Source organism: Mastomys coucha, unplaced genomic scaffold, assembly GCF_008632895.1.
Source record: "Mastomys coucha isolate ucsf_1 unplaced genomic scaffold, UCSF_Mcou_1 pScaffold22, whole genome shotgun sequence".
Lineage (NCBI taxonomy): Eukaryota > Metazoa > Chordata > Mammalia > Rodentia > Muridae > Mastomys > Mastomys coucha.
In genome coordinates, this window is record NW_022196905.1 from 78167464 (window position 1) to 78184165 (window position 16702).

The window sequence follows — 16702 nt, forward strand, 5'->3', positions numbered from 1 at the left end:
GTACAACTTTATACTGAGTGGCAATTTAATTCCTAAAATGTGACTTTAAAAAACAAAAACAAAAACAAAAACAAAAACAAAAACAAAACGTTTTACTCTGTTGGGATTGTAGATTCTCCCAACACTGCCGGTGCTCCCAGGCCTGAGCCTCATTTTTTGTCCTTGAAATTCAGTTCCCTGGACTCATTCTCTCCTAGCTCCCTCCATAGACTATGTAGTGTCTATCAACCACTGTAACTCTTGAACCATCAGCTTCTTCTCCTCCTATTGGATTATTCCTCCCAGTGCTTTAGTACACTTTAATTCCATTTGTGCCTCTTGTGTTCTCACCCTCATGGAGTATCTCAGTAACTCCCTCTCACCTTTTGTTATAGTTTGGATCTGGAAGATCTCTCAAAGGGCCATGTGCTTGCCATCACCATGCTATTGAGAGACCCTCAAGAGATGATGTTCAGTTGAAGGGAGTTAAGTCATTGACCGTGAGCCTTGAGGACCACTTGGTGATCCTTGCTCTTCCTGTGTTTCTCTTTGTCTTTCTGTGTTTCTCTATTGAAGAGAGTTCCCTTGGAAATCCAGACTAAATACTACTTTAACCATTGCAAAGTCTTTTCCTACACCATGCTTTAAACATGGAGTATTCTTAAGTCTTCTGTAACAAAGTGTTATAATCTGGTGATTTAAAACACTACAATTTTCTTCTCTTCCCAATCTGCAGTGTAGGAGTATAAAATTAGTATGGTAATCTGGCCATGCTTTCCTTGAAGGCTACAAGGGAGGAATCTTCAGGTAGTTAAAAATTCATTCTGTAAGCTTTGGTTTCATTGGTTTTTGTTGTTGGTTGGCTGTTTGGGGTTTTGGTTTTTTGTTTGTTTGTTTGTTTTGTTTGTTTTTTTGGTTTTTTTTTTTTTTGGTTTATCCTTTCAATTGTTGTTATTGGGCTTATATTTCTGCTGCTCATTGGTAAAGTGTCAGAGTCACACTATGTCACTGTATGTTCACTTTTGCCCACCCTTCAGAGTTTAATATTACTGGATTTAAACTATATGCTTCCATAACTTTCCTGCATTTTCTTTGCTTTACTTATAATTTCACCATCAAAAGTTGATTCTCGGGCTGGAGAGATAGCTCAGCAGTTAAGAGCATTGACTATTCTTTCAGAGATCCTGAGTTGAATTCCCAGCAACCACATTGTAGCTCACAAGCATCTATAATGGGATCTTGTGCCCTCTTCCAGTGTATCTGAAGAAAGCAACAGTGTACTTATATACATAAAATAAATCTTTAAAAAAAGAGGTATTTCTTTTTATCAATGTCTGTTATAAATCACTACAGTCCAATAGTATTCCCTCAGAATTACAATTGTCTCAATTTATAGATGAGTGCTAACTACCTGCTCTGTATACCTCTAAAGAAGATGTCTAGAACAAATAGAAAATGTACTCAAAAGACAGACCCTTTATAGCCTTTCAAGAGACCTACACATAAGACCTTTATGCTTCCAGAAACAATTTTTCTAACATAATATATACAGTGCACTACAATAACTACGCAAGGTATCTATAGACTTTCAGTCCCTCAGAGCATGTGTTAACTGGATGGGTTGAATGCAAAGCAGGCTGCAGAAGTAGACTTTATTTTTGTGCTTTTCAGAAAATGAAACTTTGTGAGCAAAGAATACTGTAAACATTGAAAACCCTTTACCATAGATATCTCTGGAGGGCATCGAGATATTTTGTAAGTACAACAAAATGTGGGTTTACAGTAAAGAATTAATATGGGTACATCGTGTTTGTGATTCACAAATGACATTTAAAATAAGTGCTTGGCTAAGCCTTCCTTTTCTTCAGTCAGTAGTTACATATTATAACCCTAAGTAGGAAAGCTGTATTTCTTTTAGAATATACAGTTAGTCAGATTTACATCAAGTCGGGGTGACCTTGCTTTTCAGTTAGCTTGAGGTGGTGGGGATTTAAACTTGTTTTTTACAGCTTAGGTACTGTAAGCAGCAATTGCCTTGGACTCAAAGCTATCTTCTGAACAGAGAATCAGATGCCAGAAAGAACTAGAGAAAAAAATTACTTTTATTTTGCCATCTTTGGACAGTTTGGATTTTAACATAAGTATAAGTTATATTTTATTTTAAACAGTTCTAGCTAATAAAACCATTATGTACTATAATTTCATAATTATACTGTATAGGCTCCATTATGGATTATAAACTTCCATAAGTATATCCACCCAGCTTTTATTAGCCTTGTACCTTAAAAGATATTTGATATGGACAATTGAGCACTGTTTATGACATGTTAATGAATGTAAAGCATTCAGATGTAAAATGATAATTGGTAATAAATAAGATTTTCTCTTGGCAGTATTAAATAGCTAAAAAAAATAAAAATTCATTGATTCTCAATAAAAATAAATTTAATCAATAGGCTCACACTTGAGCCAGCATACAATGGCTTCAGAGGGTCTTTGCCAGCCTGGCAAGGATTCAGTGAGCAGTTCTGTTAAATTCCATGAAGCCCTTATGTTGTCTAAAGAGTGCTAATAGTAGAATGTGAGTAAGAAAGTAGATGCTCTTGTTATGTCTGCTTGGTTCATCATTCTGTCAGTGAAACAAGAACATTGTCTTATAGAATCTGCTAATTTCCTCTGGTTGACATTCTGAGTTAAAGAACATTAAGTGCTACCTGTAATTGGGTTTTTCCTGCAGGAAAAGCAAGAAATAACATCTTCCCAGTCCTACTAAAACCCCTGGTAAATGCTGAAGCTTTACATGTTGTCTCACTGAGCCTATACAACACTGGGTTCAGTGCTGGTGGAACAGACCAACGGGTACTCAGGTAGAAATCTCACAAATGAGTTCCATCCACTTTGGGCACATGGTATTCTAAACAGAACTTTGTTCTTCTATTTCTCTCTGTCTCATTTTAGAGGCCACTCTAAAACACCAGTCCTTTCCCAATAGCTAGGAAGAAAACTATTCTCATCCTTTATATTCCTTACTAGCCTCTAACTGCAGTGATGTCTTCAATGAATTCCTATCATTGAAAAGAATTATGTGTCAGTCAACTATTGATATGTCATTTTAATGCATTTTTCTATTGAAGTCCCAGTGAGAATTTTCTGGAAGCATAGAAAAAGATAATCAAATACTGTATATGGAAGTCAAAAGACACCTAAAATTATTTTGAAAAGTAAAAATAATGTGGAAGGCAATTAATCCACAGGACAGTAGTTAAGATTATAGGATATTACTAGAGGAAGATGCATACAGATCACTTTAAAAATGAATTTTATAATTATATTGACATTCCATGTATGACCAGAATATATATGTGGTAGCGCTAGGACAAGCACTGAAGAGTCCAGCACCAGCAGAAGACATAGGACACAAAAGGAGGATGAAGAGCCACTTGGATACAGAGGACTAAGAGACAGAGATGATAAATTTACTACCCACTGAGACCAGGAAAATTACCCTCACCTGGCACAAAGAACTTAATCTCAAGGCTTACAAAATATTTCTTATTTACTCTCATATCTCCCTTCTGCTTTGCAAAGGAGCTAAGACTATAAAACCTAAAAATAAACTTCTGTTGTAGGCACAAATTAAATCACATTACCTATTTCTTTAACCTTTGGGTTAGGAGGAATCTCTTGACCTAGGTGAGATAGTATCTTAGCAATTTTATCATATACCAGCTTTGTCACCTAAATCTATTCAATTATCACACCAGTTATTCCTGGAATAATGGATGAAAGCCTTTAATACTATCTCGAAGGCCACTAATCATCAGGCTTCTACTTCTCCCTGATACAGTTCTCCAATGTTCTCTTCCTCATTCCTGTTGTCTCTTGGTGTCTCCAACTGCTCTTATCTCTGTCTAGAAAGTTCATCTCTTCTTTTGTCCCTTAAAAATGACTATCGCAGAAGAATTTTTCTTGGTGCTGATTACAGGACAGCAGTCCAATGAAATAATGCAAACAAAAATGTCCACAACAGTTTTGGCATCAAGCACAATAGCACTCTAGGGTAGACTTCATGCCATCCTATGATAGAAACATTCCACACATATCAGTTAATTTATCTTGACAGTTACGCTAAAGAAATAGGTAATAGGAATAGCTCAGTCACTAAAGCAATTGACTCATAGGCGTGAAGACCAAGTGCTGATCATCAGTACTCTCACTAAAAGAGTGGTGGATCCTGGTTAGTGGTAAGACAGAGACAAAGACAGATAGCTCCCTGGAACTTGATGGCCAACTAGCCTAGACTACTTACCTAAGTTCTAGGCCAGTTAAAGACCCTTTTTTAAACAAAAGATGGAAGGTGTCTGAGAAATGACACCTAAGGTTATCCTCTTATCCCTATACGCATGCATACACATCAATATACACATAACCTCACATAGGAACTTGAAAACTTAAGCACACATGCACACAGGAACTAAAAGAACTCACTTAGTAATTAAGCAGAAGCCAATGACCTCACCTCAGGTATCCTTGATGGGAGCTGAGTTACTGAGCATCTTCCACAAGCAGCCTTACTCCAAGGCCATACCCTCAATCAGCAGGACCCATGATGCTCGCCTCACTGAGCCAAAATAAAGCACAATAACAGCAACAAAACACAAACAACAAACAACAACAACAACCAAAAATGGTTTTACTTCAATATGTATGAGAAATTTAAGGATGTCCAGGATAATAATCAATTAAAGGGTCACACATGCTCTCTCCCTGTCAAATACAAAATTAAATAGAAACATTATTCCATCTTAACTATAAACTTTCAGTTGCCCAGTTTAATGTGATACCAACATTGGTGTCATTTACTGTTTCTTAGTGCAGGTCACAGGGAGGCTCTTGGGACTCTGGAAAGTGCTAGGCAGTGCTTTCAGCTCAAGGAAGGGAAATATGTGAACATATTATATTCCTTAAAGTAGAAATTGTGAGACAAAGTTGAAATTCAATTGAAAAGACGTTCGGGCCCTAATTGAGATACATAGGAACAAACTTCTTTCAAATTATTATGAATCCAAAAAGGCAAGCAAGCAGGATTTCTTTTTTATACTTGTTTTGTGCAAATTGGCTTTAAGCAGATGGGAACACTGCAGATGCAACCTTTTCAGTAGCAGAGTAGATGCCCACAGATTGTAGCCGTGTTCACATATCTTATTTTAAAACCATGGCAATCACACATTAGTATCATTTAGTCTCCTGAGAGTAAAAGAGACGTTTACAGCTGTGCCTGCCATTTCAGATCCATTTGAAGAGTTTCCTGAGAATGTCCCACTGTGTCCTGCACTTTCCTTCCTGGGGTCCCTTCTGCACACCTCAGTACCATCACACGTTTCTGATATTCACTGCTCTACACACAGTCTTGTTTCCTTTCTTTGTTGTGTTTTATTTTGTTCTGTAGGTTTGATTTTATGTTTTATTTTCTTCCCCACTAACTTAGGAAAGCAGGGGCCATTCAGTTCATTTCACACTGCATTCTTTGTGCTTGAATTGGAACCAGCCAGCTACATTATGTATGGAGTGATTCAACATGTATTCACTCAGCAAATATTTTCTAATATGTAATAAGACAGAAAAAAAAAGAAGTTGAAAGCACATTGATCCTGTTAATTGATCTTGATAATTTAATGAAGGAAAACAGAGATCATAGGCTGTGTCGGAGGTTTTATGCTGGACTAGGTGTGTAAGATGTTATGAGAATACTGAGCAGAGAAATTCCCTATATTGAGGAGATATAAGACAGTGTCAAACAGAAAAGATCAAGGACTTGATAAGTTAACAGTAAGAAGGGAAAGAAGGGTTGTGCTACACGGAGAGGCCTAGAGCCCAGAGCTCATGGCTCTGAAAATGGCCGACAGAGTAGAAGCAGTTTATTCTGAGGGCTATAGAGCACCAGGGAATAAGTCTCAGGAAAAAATATAAATAAAATATTTTTAAACCCCAGCTGCATAATAGCCCTTCAGCTACACAAGTTTATGTTGGAGGAAAGGCTGACAGCTGAAAGGAAATTGATCATTAGCCATCATCCAAGAAAGGGAGGTTGATATCCCATTCTAAAGCTACTGCTGGGTAATTACAAAGGAAGTAGCAATACATTTGCAAACTGTTGAAGGCATTGAATTAACAGAACTTTGACACCTATTTCATGGAGCAGATGAGTGTTTCTCAATGACACTTCCATCAGACACCACCTATGTAGCTTCACATACAGAATTTGGATGGCATGTGGACCCATCTACTAAGCACTCTCATGCTACCTTCCCAATTCAGTTTATTTTACTTTTTAAATCTTATTTTAAAATACCCACATCAGGAAACATGTTTTTACCCTTTTACAACTTCTAAAAGAAAAAACAACAAACAAACAAACAAAAACCTCAAGAGATCATTATCCAAATACAATTTCAAAATACTACACACCTCTGGATTGTCTCTACTGAGAGGTTCTGCCAGTGCCCAACTAATACAGAAGTAGAGGCTCACAGCCATCCATTGGAATGAGCTCAGGGTCCCCAATGAAGGAGCTAGAGAAAGGACCCAAGGAGCTGAAGGGGTTTGCAGTCGCTTAGGAGGGACAACAATATGAACTAACCAGTACCCCCAGAGCTCACAGGGACTAAACCACCAACCAAAGAGTACACATGGTGGGACTCATGGCTCCAGCTTCATATGTAGCAGAGGATGGCCTAGTCAGTCATCAATGCAAGGAGAGGCCCTTGGTCCTGTGAAGACTCTGTGCCCCAGTGTAGGGGAATGCCAGGGCCAGGAAGTGGGAGAGGGTGGGTTACAAAAGCAGGGGGAAGGGGGAAGAAATAGGGCTTTTTTTTTTTATTCCAGAGGGGAAACTGGGAAAAGGGATATCATTTGAAATATAAATAAAGAAAATATCTAATTGAAAATACTACTCATCTCCTCTCTTCCTCAATTTGTACATTTCTTATAGGAATTTGGAAATTTGAGCTCTTACAACCCTCAGGAAACCTTCCTCAGGTATGTATTTTATTTGATGCATTCTAATGATCCAATATTTAGTTACAGAGCTGAGATTTGCCTACTATATTTTCAGTGACTTTGTCTTTTCCTTCATGAAGTGGCATGAAACCTAAAGTCAGTGTCCTGTCTATCTGGAAAGAATACATCCAGATAAAAGGAATGAAGTCTTGATATTAAGATCCGATTTTCATCAACAACAGTAGGAAATGAGTCTCAGCTTTTAGGAATTTATAAACTATTCACATTGTATAGGAAATTAAATGAACATAAATGTCTATTGATAGATAAAGAAAAATTTAGTACATATACACAATGAAATTACATTCACTCAAAATGAAAAAGAAATCATCATATTTGCAGAAAAATTGATGGAACCAGAAATCATTATGTAAAGCAAAATAATTTTTTAAAAATGTCCTATTTTTTCATACTCAAAAGTTAGATTTAAATATGAGAGGAGTGTGTGTGTGTGTGTGTGTGTGTGTGTGTGTGTGTGTGTGTATGAGATTAAACTAAAAAAGGATCAGGAACAGGAAGAAGAGACATGGGAATCAGATAGTCTAAGGAAATGACAGGAAATAAAGGGTTAACCTTAGAGAAAGAATGGATTCCAGGTTGGGGTAGAGTCAGGGAGAGAGAGAAGATTAGAGGAAGAGGAATTAGAATGAAGCTTAATGGCTCAACCATATGAAAAACACCATGAAACACATTATTTTACACTTTAACATAACAAAAATAATTTTAAATAAAGAATTCGTTCTCAGTTCTAAAATTGACATGTTCTTAAAGGTTTTCTTTCCCTGTGAAGTTTCTTTGCGTCCATTGGATATATTTAGAAAATCTCATTACACAGAGTATAAATTTTAAGAGAAAAGCTTTTGTAGTTCTCATGATATGGGATCCGAAATAGTTAACTAGATGTCACAAATCTCAAAAGCCACAAAACAACATCGAACTGATAGAACCAAGAGAGAAAGGTCAGTGGTTTAATCTGGAAATACTGTGGAAACTATACTCTGGTGGAGGTTGAGAGCTAAGCAGGGGGCAATCAGTCCTCTACATGAAATTCTTATATCAGAATTCACTCATTCCCTCCTGTAAGGATTTGAAGGGCTCCTCTGTTTGTTATAACAGAGAACAAAGGAACAGGATGCTGAGGCCATGAGCTCTTTACTTGAAAACACAGAGCAGAGCTGTTGATTCAAAGGGAGTCTGCAATCCAACAAATAAGGCATTGTAAGGCCCATATTCAGAGGGAAGCAACCTTCCGCATTAACATAATTATAAACACCTTTCTTCAGGGAACAGAAAGCATATGTAAAAGTAAAAACCCAGTTGTAATTAGAGCTTTCATCTAAACGGTTTAACAAGTCCATTCAGGCCAGTTTATTTAACAGCCACTAACAGGAATTAGAGAATCTTAACAATTAAAGAAAATTTAAAACATCAATAGTCTTAGACATAAAACTGATCCTTTTTTTTTTAAGATTTGCTATTTTCCAGATGCTGTGCTAAATACTTTATATTCATTGAATTATTTAATCTTCACCATACATTATGAGACAAATACTTATTTGAAGAGCTGTTTTATAGATGAAGGGATAATCTCTGTGGTAGTCAAGGCATTTGCCCACAGAAAGGCAGTAAAGCCCTTTCTAAGGCATTGCCCTGGTGTGGCGTCATCTTGCTCTTAAGCACTAAACAAAAGACACAGTGTAAGTAAGTTATTCTCATGATGGCTTCCACAGCTCCTTCATTAGAATGAATTAAATAACTACTAAAAAGGAGATGAAATGATTCAATTTTACAGTAGAATATCAAAATATGAAATTTGAAAATTTTGTTCTCAACTTTCTAAAAAAAAAAAATGTAAGTACTTGTAACAAATGATAATACAGTCTGCCACAAAACATATCTTAGAATTTTCTTATAGATTCAAGTTAAAATCTTAATTCTAGGCATACTACCTCTTTGAGACAAAACCAGGGGAAAAAAAGAAAGAAAGCTTCTGATTAGTTTTTATACAATGAAATTCCTGGAATAGCTTTGCATTTTGATAACACTGACTGCAGCTACAGTTCACACCATTTTTATTGGTGGTGAAGTTTCATATGCTTTCAAGCAAGTTCAGTAATTTATACCACTTTTTCTAGGTACTCGCTCACTCACATATTGTGGCAATTTCACTTACCTATAGTTTTATTCAAAAGACTTATCTGCCGATATGCATAAATACGTACACTCATATTTTCATGCCTCACATACAAGCAAGTGAGCACATAGCAATAGACTTTTTTTTTTTATTTCAAGGCCATTATGGCTGAGCAGCTATTTGATGGCTTGGCAGTTACATTCATGCAGTGTCAGCAACAGCCCAGACAGTGATAATATAAGGGCACTAATGATATTATATTCACTGAGCTGCCATAATAAGTTTCCAGAGAAAGATAACTTAATTGGCAGCCTATTATCAGTAGGTATATGGGTGCTCTGGCGTGCGGAATGCACTCATTGAAGCCAAGGTAATTGAGGCATCAGGTGATTTGAGTAACAGTGATTAGAATCATCTGTGTGCAATGTGCAGTGAGGAAGAACACGTGTAGGAAAGAGCCCTTTTTATGAGATGTTTAACTGTTGAGACCCCTGGATAACCTTGCATCCTACCTCGCTTGCTTCCAGAGCTACTCTCATGATTGAAGAGATCTATTTTGGGAACAATTGCCATGCCTTTTGGTTTTCCGGTTTTGTTTTTGTTCTTAAATAATTTGTTTATTCTAAGGTGAATAAATACCTATTCTTATCTGTGTATATTTATATGTAATGAGCATCTGTATCTAAAAGTTTAAATCACAAGGTATCCAGTATCTTTCAAAATACAGCAGAGTGATAGCTTTCAAGGAAACTCAAAAAGGATTTTAGATTGTGCTAATTCTTGGAAGAAATATATTGATACCTGTAAATATGTACAAAAGTATGTACGGAATTTGCAAGAATATAATGAATAAGAAATATAGACACCTGACTAGTAATAAAAAACAATCATTATTATAAATGCCAAAAATATCTACTTTAAAATTTGCTCTTTTTGTCATTATATCCAAGATGACTAAGATGTTTTGGGGTGGGGGGAGAGTGTCAAAATATACAGGGAAAGTATAAGCCTCTAGGACTTGTTGAATAAATTATTATGAAATGAAAATTACTGTTTTAATCAGAAAAGGCTAAAGATCAAATTTTATTCCATGTCCTTTACTCTCCCAGAAAGGTTAATGATATTTGATGAATGAATGAATGAATGAACGAATGAATGAATGAATGAAGAATGAATGATAGCAGATGGGAATTTACAAATGTGATTGCAGAGTTGCAGGGATTTCCTTTGGATCCATTTCCCATAGCGAGTTAAACATATTTACAAGCAAATAGCAGTAAGTTTTAGACACTGTGTCAAGTTATTTAGAAATGTAAAATACATTGGGATACGAGTATACGACACAATGGCAGCTCTAGTTAAAGTCACTAAGTGAAAAAAACATCATGAATGTGAGTGAAGAACATGTATGGAAAGACAGACGGCAGAAGTATGGAGTATGACAGGGTGGTGAATGAGTTTAACCAGACCGATTTTGTGGTCGGGTTGATGTCCCCCTCCCTCCACTGGAAGTCACACCTGACTACAGGAGGTGGCCACTTCAGTCTCCATATCCCCTGCTTTTAGGAGTCTGAGCTAGAGTCACTCCCACAGACTCCCCCAGAACCTCCCCAGTCCTAGGTCTCCAGCTACTCCCAATGATGATGACCACCCACTGGTTGCCCTTCTCACTCCCAGCCCTCTTCCACACCCCCTTTTTCCCAGGCAAGATGTGAGCAGATAAAAAGGAAGCAGAGACTGAGGAAATGGCCAACCAATGACTAGCCCAACTTGAAACCCATCCCATGTAAGACAGCCAATTCCTGATACTCTAGACGTCTAATGTAACTGTCTCCTGAGAGGCTTCCTCCAGCAGCTAATGAAAGCAGATCCAGAGACTCACAGCCAAATATCAGGTGGTGCTCAGGAATCTTGTAGATGAGTTGGGGATAGAAATGAGACAGCTGCAGGGGTCAAGAACACCACAAGAACACCTACAGAGTCAACTAACCTGGACCTGTCAGGGTTCACAGAAACTGAACCACCAACTAAAAGAGCATGCAGGGACTAGACCTATGTCCCCATACACATTTGTAGCAGATGTGCAGCTTAGTCTTCATATGGCCCCCCCTAATAATTGGAGTGGGGACTGTATCTGACTTGACTGCCTGATGTTGGTTACCCTTCCCCTTACTGGAATACTTACTTGGGCCTCAATGTGAGAGGATGTGCTTATGTCTACTGGATCTTCCAGGCTGGGGTGGTACCCAAGGGAGAGCTTCCCCTTCTCCTCACAGAAGGGAAGGAATTAATAGTGGGAGGAATTTGTAATGGGCAGGACTGGAAGGAGAAGAGGGAGTGAGGCTGCAATCAGGATGTAAGTGAATTTAAAAAAAAAAAAAAAGATAACCAGCATGCACAAGATACATGTATGAAATTTTCAATAAGCAAATTTAATAAAAAATTGTCATTTTAAAAAGTAAAGAGAAAATGTAAGACATGTTTAACTCAAACATTGACTCATGAACTTTGTAAAATGAGAGTCATTTTGGTAATAACAATATTGTCTTTGGGGTTTTTATATCAGACTATTTGAACATCTTGAGAGAATGAGAAAAATAAGCAATCAATATAGCACACTGTTAATGAAGCATCAAGAGGGGCATCACTACAGTGTGAAAGCATCCGGGCCAGTCCTCTCACGTGTCAGGGACCCATTCACCCTTTATATCAACATACAACTCAAGACTATGACTATTTTATTTCAATATCCTTGTGGTTGAACAATTGCCAACTATTTCGATAGTTAGAATTAACCCAAGTAGCCTTGCCCATAGTCTTTTGACAACATATCCTTCTTTAAAAATTATAATTTTTAATTATTTAACAAAGAAAAGCCTGGTCAAAACTGAATCAGTTGGATGCTGGCATCATGGATGAGTGCTGAGGAAGCAGCCTTTGGATAAGGAAACCAAGAGGTCACGTCATCTGTGAGCCAGTCTCAGTACAGGAGAACTCCTAATATGTCCTGTTAGTGTGCATCACAGTAACCTTCCCAATAGGTTAATGAGTGCTGCCAACTGTGAAAGAAAACACCATCATTGCCTACAATGACTTCTTCTAACTACTAGGCTTGCGTAAAGAAGGAAGGAAAAAGGGGGAGAAAGGAACAAGGAGTCACTGGCTTCCTAGAAAGAGCTGCTTTCCTGCTCAGTCTTACATCTTGCTGTGGAAAAGAACTATTAGCAATCTACAATGCTCTTATTAAATTATAATAAATAGGCCTAATTACCAGAGCTTCTGAGTCACATAGCTGGAGCCAACTTCTTTATAATTTTCTCACTGTTCACATTTACTTTCAATCTTTGACTCTAAGAGATCAACTTACTGTCCTGTTTCTCCTGCTTCTGTTGATGCTGTAATAATTCTTCTAGTCACCTGGGAAAGAAAAATCTACATATAATAACTATATATCACCAGCCTTCAAATTTTGCCACTTTTTTTGTGATCTTTGTCAAACCCAGGGTCTTCCATGGAATTTCTACTGTAATCAACAACAGTGTGATTCAAATGAAAGATCTGTGGGACGCAAGGGTTAGACAAATAGTGAACAAGAAAAAAAGGTATTAGGTAATATCCTATATTTTGGATGCTTAAAACCCACTTGTCTGGGCTGGTGAGATGGCTCAGCAGGGAAGAATACTGACTGCTCTTCCGAAGGTCCTGAGTTCGGATCCCAGCAACCACATGGTGGCTGACAACCATCCATAGTGAGATCTGACGCCCTCTTCTGGTGTGTCTGAAGACAGCTACAGTGTACTACACTGGAGAGAGCGGGGCCAGAGTGAGCAGAGGTCCTGAGTTCAATTCTCAGCAGCCACATGATGGCACACGGCCATCTGTACAGCTACAGTGTACTCATACATATAAAAAAAATAAATAAAAATAAATAAATCTTTTTAAAAAACCCACTTGTCTTACAATTATACATATTTTAGTAGCAGGTATGGTATTTTCTGGGTTTAATAATGTTGGAAAATTATGTATTTTATCTTGGTAAGAGGTCAGGGAAATATTCCCCAAATACAATTTTCACAGAGCTTTTGTGATGTGTCTCTCTCTGTCACCTTGCTGCTTCAAATTCTACACCAGCTCATTTCACACACTCATTTACAACTACATTGTCCCCCTTATACTTCATAAGTAGACCACTACAGGCTTGCAAGGGGTCTTTATATTGTTTTTCCTGGCTGAAATACTAATTCTTTTGGACAATCTTTATAACTTGCTCCTTGTAATTTTCCTTCAGTTTATTATTACTCAAATATCAATTTCTAGTGATATATTTCTCTACCAAATAATATGAACTTACAAATTTCTCTCTCACCTTTGGCCTATTTCTATATAAGTTCCATGTTTTTCTTCTCCTATATGACTGACCACCATGCAGCACACTATGTAAATTATACCTTTCTACGTATCATATACACGAGAGCCGTGCCCCACCTGAGTAGGAACCTTTACCAGATTACTGAATACTGTACTTCTAGGGCATATATTATACTATTTTCAAAATAAGGATGAAAGGAATATTTTTTAAATAAATGGGAAAGGTAGATTTTTAGAAAAAGAGATTAGGTTGGAGAAACAATAGTTGCTTAAATGCATGCTTTAAATGAGCAGTATTTGTGTGTGTGTGTGTGTGTGTGTGTGTGGTGATTAAAGTCAGACAAAGGTAGGATGCTGAAGACACAGAAAATTAATAGTAGACACAATCCTCACAGTGGCAAGAAAGTATAAACATTGATAAAATACGGTTTTAAAAGTATATACTGCCAATTCAGGATCTACACTCCATTCCCTGGGCCAAAGCTCTGCCTGCAACCCTGGAGGTCTGCTGCCACCCAAGACAACCAGATGAGACACCCCATGTCCCAAACCACTGCCTTCTGAGTTCCACAGCAAGCCTAACAGCAATAAGGTCTGCCCCATCTTCTCTGCATGCCATCTTTCTATCCATACCCCTACCTGTAGTCCTGAAGGTCTGCAGCCATCACAGACCAAAAGCTCTGGCAGAATCCCTGGAGGCCTATTGCAACCTGGGGCTAATAGCTCTTCCTGGAGTCCCAGAGGCCTGCAGCCATCAGGGACTAGCAAGCCAACCAACACTAGGGACAACCAGATGGCTAAAGGCCAGTGTTAAAGACACAATCAACAAAAGCCAGGGCAATCCGGCACCAACAGAACCCAGCTATCCTATTATAGCAAGCCCTGGATATCCCAACATACATGAAGCAAAAGAAAATTAACTTATATCTAATCTTATGAAGATAACAGAAGTAATTAAAGAAGACATGAATAAATCACTTAAAGAAATACAGAAAAATACAATCAAACAGGCAGAGGCCTTTAAAACAGAAAGGAATGAATATAAAGAACACATGAATATATAATCAAACAGGTGAAGAAAATGAAGAAAACTGTTAAAAACTTGAAATTAGAAATAGAAGCAATGAAGAAAACACAAACTGAGGCAACACTGGAGCTGGAAAGCCTAGGAAACAAAATGAGAACTCTTTAGAAATACAATACTAGGAATGGACAAGAGAATCTCAGGATTAGAAGATAAGATAGAAGAAATCCATGAATCAGTCAAAGAAAATGTAAAAACATCCAGGAAATTTGAGGCACTATGAAAAGACCAAACACGAGAATAATAGGAATAAAAGAAGAAAAAGGTTCCCAGCTAAAAGACCCAGAAAATATCTTCAATAAAACCACAGAAAATTTCCTGAACCTAAAGAAAGAGATGGATATAAACATACAAGAGGCTTACAGAGCACCAAATAGCTTGAACCAGAAAAGAAAATGCTATCACCACATAATAATATAAATACTAAATGTGCAAACCAAAAAGAACATTCAAAGCTGCAAGGAGAAAAGGCCAAGTAACACATAAAAGCAGACCTACCAGAATTACAACTGACTTCTCAACTGAGACTCTAAAAGCTGGAAGGGCCTGGACAGATGTTTTGCAGACCCTAAGAGACACAGATGACAGACTACTATACCCAGCAAAACATTCAATAGATTTTCGTAAAGAGGAAAACAAGATATTCCAAGACAAAACTAAATTTAAACAATATCAAGCAGTATTCAAACAAAGGATAGTGGAAGAAAAACGCCAACATAAGGAGGGTAACTATATCCAAGAAAACACAAGAAATGAATAATTTCACAATAGCAAACAAAAACAGGCACACACAAGCTACCGTTGCCAAAATCAAAACAGGAAAAATAATCATTGGTCATGAATATCTCTCAACATCAATGGACTTACTTCCCTAATAAAAAGACAGAGTGCATTCATAAACAGGATCCATTATTCTGCTGAATACAAAAAAAAAAAAAATTCAGCAACAAAGATAAACACTACCTCAAAGGAAAGGACTGGGAAAAGGTTTTTTCACAATTGGACCCAAGAAATCCCTGGAGTAGCCATTCTAATATCTAATAAAATAGACTTTCAACCAGAAGTAATCAAAAGAGAAGGGGATCATCAAAGAAAAAAATCCAGCTCTGCAGCCAGTCCCACAACACCCAGAGGAAGCTCCACTCCCAGGCATTCTGACACACCCAGGATCAGAGGTGAGCAGGAATCAACATCTGTCCGAACACTGCAAGTACCTGGGACCAGCAGGACCAGGCACACAGGAACTCTGCCAGCTAGTGACTCAGGTTCCTTCCGGTCTGTCTGGGTTAGGATTCTGAGCAGACCTTGGGCGCAAGCTCTGCAGCCAGTCCCACAACACACAGAGAAAGCCCCACTCCCAGGTGATCTAACAAGCCCAGGATCCCAGGATCCCAGAATCACAGGATCACAGAGACAGCTTGACTCTGAGGAGTTCTGACACAACCAGGATCACAGGAAGGACAGATTTAGCAAGGGCAGATAGCACTAGAGTTAACCAAATGGCAAGGGAGCAAACAAAAGAAAATAAACAACACAAACCAAGGTCACTTGCCATCATCAGAACCCAATTCTCCCACCATAGCAAGTCCTGGACACACCATCACACGGGAAAAGCAAGATTCAGATCTAAAATCACTTATCTTGATGATGATACGGGACCTTAAGAAAGACATAAATAGCACCCTCAAAGAAATACAGGAGAACACAGGTAAAGAGCTAGAAGCTCTTAAAGAGGAAACACAAAAATCCCTTAAAGAATTACAGGAAAACACAATCAAACAGGTGAAGGAAATGAGCAAAAACATCCAGAATCTAAAAATGGAAATAGAAACAATAAATAAATCAGAAAGAGAGACAACCCTGGAGATAAAAAACCTAGGAAAGAAATCAGGAGTCATAGATGCAAGTATCACCACCAGAATGCAAGAGATAGAAGAAAGAACCTCAGAGGCAGAAAACACCTTAGAAAACATTGACACAACAGTCAAAGAAAAGGCAAAAAGCAAAAACCTCCTAACCTAAAACATCCAGGAAATCCAGGATGCAATGAGAAGACCAAACCTAAGGATAATAGGTAT

At 37.8% G+C, this 16702-nt stretch overlaps 1 long non-coding RNA gene across 1 annotated transcript in view; it reads left to right on the forward strand.

The window, feature by feature from the left end:
* Positions 1-16702, forward strand: part of LOC116070554 — a 32341-nt gene that overhangs the window by 5300 nt on the left and 10339 nt on the right. Inside the window, exon 2 of the long non-coding RNA XR_004110461.1 lies at positions 6971-7017. This is a non-coding gene — a long non-coding RNA (uncharacterized LOC116070554). The remainder of the gene's footprint in view (positions 1-6970; positions 7018-16702) is intronic.